At 34.9% G+C, this 6,879-nt stretch overlaps 1 pseudogene; it reads left to right on the forward strand.

The window, feature by feature from the left end:
- The window catches only part of LOC107136089, an 85,354-nt pseudogene that overhangs the window by 4,619 nt on the left and 73,856 nt on the right, over positions 1–6,879 (forward strand).

A 6,879-nucleotide genomic window follows, 5' to 3' on the forward strand; every position in this document is an offset into this window, starting at 1 on the left:
TCCAAAGTCTAGCTATTGTGAATTGTGCTGCCATGATCATTGATGTGGCAGTATCCCTATAGTATGCTCTTTTAAGGTCCTCAGGGAATAGACCGAGAAGGGCGATAGCTGGGTCAAATGGTGGTTCCATTCCCAGCTTTCCTAGGAATCTCCATACTGCTTTCCATATTGGCCGCACCAGTTTGCAGTTCCACCAGCAATGTACAAGTGTACCCTTTTCCCCACATCCTCGCCAGCACTTATTGTTGCTTGACTTCATAATGGCTGCCAATCTTACTGGAGTGAGATGGTATCTTAGGGTGGTTTTGATTTGCATTTCTCTGACTGCTAGAGATGGTGAGCATTTTTTCATGTACTTATTGATAGATTGTATGTCCTCCTCTGAGAAGTGTCTGTTCAGGTCCTTGGCCCATTTGTTGATAGGGTTGTTTGTTATCTTGTTGTTTAATTTTTTGAGTTCTTTGTATATTCTGGATATTAGGGCTCTATCTGAAGTGTGAGGAGTAAAAATTTGTTCCCAGGATGTAGGTTCCCTATTTACCTCTCTTATTGTTTCTCTTGCTGAGAAAAAACTTTTTAGTTTGAATAAGTCCCATTTGTTGATTCTAGTTATGGACACTCCAAGTATTCTCTTTTTAGATCTTTAATGTTTCTTGGAATATTAGGAAGATATTGTCTGATAGTATTGAATCACATATAGTATATTTCTTTGAATAAATGATTTAATGTTCTCAGAAATATTAATCAATAAAGATTAAAGTGAGATGGTTGACTCAAACTAATTTCTGTTTTTGTTTTTGTATTGGTACCAGGGATTGAACCCAGGGATGCTTAACCACTGAGCCACATCTCCAGCCCTTTTTAATTTTTATTTTAAAGCAGGGTCTTGCTAAGGTGGTTAGGCCTTGCTAGGTTGCTGAGGCTGACTTTGAATTTGCAATACTCCTGCCTCAGCCTCCAGGGCTTCTGGGATTACAAGCATGTGCCACTGTTCCTGGCTGAACTAATTTCTTTATTTAAAATTTCCCAGTAGTTTGGGAATATTTTTATTTGATTTGGCATGGGTAGAATTTGTTTTGACCCATCTTATTCAAGTTTAAATTTTTAAAAAAATTTATCAGCCTAACAGTGATTGAGAAAATAATCTTTTCATTTTGCTTGTTAATTTAGGCCAATACACCTTTTTACATTCTTAGAGATTATTTTTATCATCTTGGGGATTTTATTGTACTTAACATGCACAGATATGGTTTTGATAAATGCTCAGAAAAGCATCCTAGATATTTCGAATACAAAAGAAATTTATTTTATGGACTTTATTTCCTGATGTTTATTTTCATAGCTATGATATGGCATTAAATACACAATTAGAAAAAGAAGACAGAGAGGGAGAATCAACAGAGAAAAATGCATGAAAATAACAATATGTTTCTGGCAGGTTTTTATTTTATTTTGTGTTTGTAGTTTTAATGTATTTGTATAAATTATTTGGATAAAATGGATACCCAAGTGATCATGTAATTTAAGTGTAAAATTTTATAATATGTGATGTTATATTATTTAAATAATATTAAATAACAGGGGATTAATCTTTTATTATAGTCAACAATTATAACTAAGTTTCTAAGTAACTTAAATAAAATGCAAAAAGAAAAAAAAAAGTATTCTAAGCAACTGAGACCCCGTCTCTAAATAAAATACAAAAAAGGGCTGGGGATGTTGCTCAGTGGTTCGGTGCCCCTGAGTTCAATTCCCAGTACCCAACAACAACAACCAAAAGCATTTCTCCCAACAAGTAGGCCCAAATGAAACCCAAACAAAAGCAAACCAGTTATCTTATATATCCTTTGCATTATTGTTACCATTTGTCATTTAAAAGGAGTTTTCCTTCATGGAAATTGTTTCTCAGTTTAAATTTAACTTGTAAATCTTAGCAATTAAACTAGTTCCTAAAACCTAGGGTGTGCTGGAAAAATATATTCACATTGTGTTTTTGCAATGAAAATAATTCAAAATTACAATATTTCCCAGAGGAATAACAATTTATGAAGAACAAGTTATGAAGAAAGCCTATTTTAATTATTCTAAAGTCTGCACATATCTCTCTTTTAAAAGGGGTTAGCAGACAGGATGTATGATTTACCTTTCAAGGGTCAGAATGGTAGCCAGTGGGAAATCTGCCACTGATACACAGGAAAATAAGTGTAAATAAAAAAGTCTTGCCCCTAAGCATAAGATAAAATGAAAGTTTAAATATCCCTAGGATAAGTATTAGATGAAGTAGAATTTCATATTTATGTTTGACTTTGTTTGCTCAATCAAGAGAAGCAGATGAAAGATAAGCATCTATATTTTCACAGCCTATGTATATCTTAGGTTAATAATACTTGTGGGTGAAAATTGGGGGGGGGCGTGGCATTTGAAAAGGTAGGAGAAGCAGATTTGTCACTTAGTTAAAAAATATTTAGACAGGCATACTAATGAATTAGTTCATTTTCTTTCACTGTTACTGAACACCAGAGACCAGGTAATTGATACAGAATAAAGCTTTTTATTTGGCTCACAGTTCTGAAGAATGAGAAGTTCAAGACTGGTACTTAGCTGCATCTGTTGAGGTCCTTTCTGTTGTTGAAGCACTCTGTAAAGTTTCATGGCTGCACAGGGCATTGCATGACACGAGAAAACAAGTTTGTTAATACAGGCCTCTTCCTCTTGTGTAGCCACTGATGTGATCATAATGGTCTTGCCTTCATGACCTCACATCATCTTAATGACTTCTCAAAGATCCCACCTCCAAACACCATAGTCAGTTTGGGTTTCTACCCTCTTGGTATCTCACATTTGGGGTTACGTTTAAACATGAGCTTTCGTGGGGGTCATTCAAACCATATCAGTAAGCACAGTTAACGTATCAGAATGGATTTTCAAAATATAAAGTACAAATGTAGTTATATAAAGCAATCACAGTAGGTGCTGACGGTGTCCTGCCCAAATGCACTTAACTGACTATGCAGTCATCACCTAGCTGTAAGTTTAACAAGTTACATCTGGGATTGTTGTTATTTTTCCTGTCCACCTGCACTCAGTAACAATATGATAGGGGAACTCTCATCTATTTGCCTTACCTCGATGGAATGTTCCTTCAATGTGATTTGTGCTCCAAAGCATGCTCATGAATCAGATCACAGCTACAATTTACATGAAAATACACTCTTACTCAGCTCCTTCCTTTTTCCTATTCAGCTTCCCTCATTCACAGGTTTTCCTTATGTGAGTGAATGCCCTCAATTAATCCCTAACTCCAGCTTCACTTTTGCATTGCTAGCATAAGAGATCCTGGGAAGAACATTAAGGACTTGATTTTAGAGATAGGTTATCAGCCTACCTGAGAATGAGTAAGCACTGAAAGTACTTGGAATATTAATAATCCCTAGCATTTTGTAGTTTTTCATTAAGACTTTACCTGTTTTAAATTGGGAAAGGATAGACATGGAATGAGGTGCACTGGCTCATGCAATATGTAATAATACTGGCATTTTAGAAGAATAGGGAATATATTAATTACAAATGGCAGTGAAACTGGTTGTTGGTGAGCACCAGTGATGCTTTCAAGAGCAAAGAGGATGAGTTCAGGATAATTATTCATCAAGCTAATGCAAAGTGTGAAAATCAGAGGGCCTTGATGGCAAACTTTAACACAATATTAATTTCCTGTAGCTGGTGGGCTGATCATATTGAGTACACTCAGGAAATACATGCAAAAATGTCAAAACTCCAAATTTTCCATTTTTAGTTACAATAAATTTCCTATGTCTGAAAGGGAAAAAATGGAATTCTGAGATTAAAAAAAGCAACTAACTGAATATAGTATATCCACTTGAAAGCAATGGGTACCCAGATACCCTTAACCCTCTGGGACTCCAGATGTTTTTTGTCGCCACAAGTTAGAAGGTAGCAACTTCTTCCTTCCCTTATGTTTTCTTTATTTATAGTTCTTTCAAAGACCTTAAATCAAGGAGTTTCTTTAAGTGATAATGCTTTATTAGGATCTGCTCCCATTCTCTCTACAGGAAACCAAATATAATTAGGGGAAAATTTCAGTATAACTCAACTGGTCTTGAAGTGCTAGGACTACTAAAGAAGAGAAGTAAAGATAAATTATGGATTGAGAGGCTATAAACCAATGGACTGACTATGTTTTATTAGTAAGGACTGAGAGAGTATGCCAGGGAAAATGTGCTGATGGTATTAGAGTAAGGAGAACGGAATATAAATCTGCATATAATACTCTTTGTGTTATGGGGGCACTTTCCCATAAAATTATTTAAATTTGGCAATGGTATCAAAGAGAGAGGAGTTAGTTCTAATTCACTCCTATAAGGAGATTCCGTGATGGATGGGACAATAGTCAATATCATCTGCAGTAGAAATGTCACAACTTGCCCTGCTCAAAAAGCTCAAAGAAGTAGCTATGTTAAGGGGAGTTGGTTATTTAAACCACCTCTTTCCCCCAGTTCCAGTTGCCTATGTTTCTCAGGAGAATTCTCAATTTGCCAAGGGTATAAAGGATGACAAGTCAAGGGGGGCAATAGTGACATTGTGAAGCTCTTTGGGCTAGGATTTATGGTAGGAGATTCTGACCCATACTATGATCATTGACTCCTTCAAATGGGAAGTTCAGTTGGCAACACTTAGCATTCAGTAGCAAGATGAGTATAATTATCCTAATGACCACCAATATCTGAATGTTGGCAAGAGTTATATAATTGGAGGGATCTAGAACAATGTAACAAATCATGGTTTTCCTAGGTAGGAGTTGTCAGATAAAAATCTATACAACATTTTGTTACATTTCAATTTTAGATGATGTTCATTTGTTTTTACCATAAGTATGTTCTAAATTTTTTATTGTACACCATATATTAATAATATTTTTACTATGTAGGTGAAATTCAAATTTAAGCAGTGTTGTGTGTTTTTCTTAGCTGTATCTGGCAAATATATCTTATAGCCAGGATGACCATTTCACCAGAGTACTGCTTAATCTGTATAATCAAAGGTATTCAAGAATGGGTTGCACAGAAGGTCAAAATCAGCTACTATCATGGAAATTCAATATTCCTGGTCCAAGTTCCACAATTAAGCCAGAGTCACACCTTGAATTCACTTTGAGTGGACAAAGTAATGTTCCTATAGAAGGGTCTACAAAGAACTTTCCAGGGCTTTTGAAAAGATTCTAAATTACACTAAAGCCAGATGTACAATATAATCAACTATACCACTCTTATTAGACTAGGGACACATAGAAATAAGGTAAAAAGTAGATTCTTTGCTCAAGTTTGTCTTATAATATATCCATTGAATCCACCACCCATCACCACTGCTCATTTCCCAGTTTCCATTAAGGGTCATTTTACTACATTATAAAATGTTCACATATGATTTTTCAATTTATTCAGATATCTAGTATGGATATCTGGATAGCTGCATAATTTAGGAAAGAGGAAATACTAGCTGAGAGGGAAGGCACCCTATAATGATGGGTGGGAGGGGAATGATAAGTGTCAGTTAAATCCTCCAAACAATCTCAAAGTTGTAGTTTTCCCCACTTATTATGCCTCATAAGTTTTCTCAGAAATTGGGACCAACCATCAATCTCTTTAATTCTGTGCTTTCTTCAAATGAACATAGTTCAAAAAGTATATTTACCCAAATTTTAGTCAGCTTTGTGTAACTGTAATCAAAAGACCCAATAAGAACCCAATAAGAACAACTATGAGAATGAAAAGCTTATTTGACTCATGGTTTTAAAGGTTTAATTCATGATCATCTGACGTCCTAGCTCTGGGTCCAAGTAAGGCACAATATCATGGCAGAGGAAAGCTGCGCAGGACATAGTAAATAGGAAGCAGGGAGAGAGGAGAAAGAATGTGCGCGAGAACAGGCACACACAAGGAAGCTTGTGCTTGCACTCTTCACCAGGGAAAAATACAAACTCTAAAGTCATATACCCAGTGACCTACTTCCTCCAGACATACCCTGCTTGCCTAGAGTTAATCCATATCAGTGAATTAATCCACTGATTGTGTCATATCTCTCATAACCTAATCATTTCACCTGTGAAAATTCTTGCATTGTCTCACACAATAGCTTTTAGGAGACACCTCATATCTAAACCATAATAACCTTTGTTTGGCAAGAAGTGAACTGGAGTGGCTGTTGTTGCCCTCATAATTGCTATACCCCACACCCCAGTTTCTGTCAATGCTGAGGTATGCTGTGACTCATGGCCTATACAGTGAGATATCTGGCTGTATAATTTTCAGAACCCAGTCAAAATTATAAATATGGAATGTCTTGTTTACAACCAAGAAAATTTAATTGCAGGCTACTTATAAAGCATTTTCTTTTTAAAATAGTCCTTCTCTTGAATTTATTCTAAGATTTTAAAGATTTACTATTTGAAATTAAATTATTTTTGAATTATTACTATAAATGTTTCCATTTATCTTTATATTGTGCAGTTACAATATTTAACTCATGCAGAACAATTAAAATTATTTAATTCTCATTTCATAACTCATACATAACATGTATCTCATTTTTACCAGAAGTGGAAATGATATACAAAACTAGATCCACTACTTATTTTATTTCTTGATTTTTACACATTTTACCAACACTCTTACTCATGAGAAAGGAAACACTCAAAAGTAAAGGAACTACCAGTCGTCTTTTTCTTTTTCCTTCTTTTGTCATTTTCAATATAAAAGTTGTAACTGAAAAGTTAGAGAAGTTAACAGAAAAGTTACACAGAATTAACAGGAATTAAATAGATGCAATATGGTAATTTTTTTTTTTTTTTTTTTTTTTTGTTTT

Source organism: Marmota marmota, unplaced genomic scaffold (assembly GCF_001458135.2).
Source record: "Marmota marmota marmota unplaced genomic scaffold, marMar, whole genome shotgun sequence".
Lineage (NCBI taxonomy): Eukaryota > Metazoa > Chordata > Mammalia > Rodentia > Sciuridae > Marmota > Marmota marmota.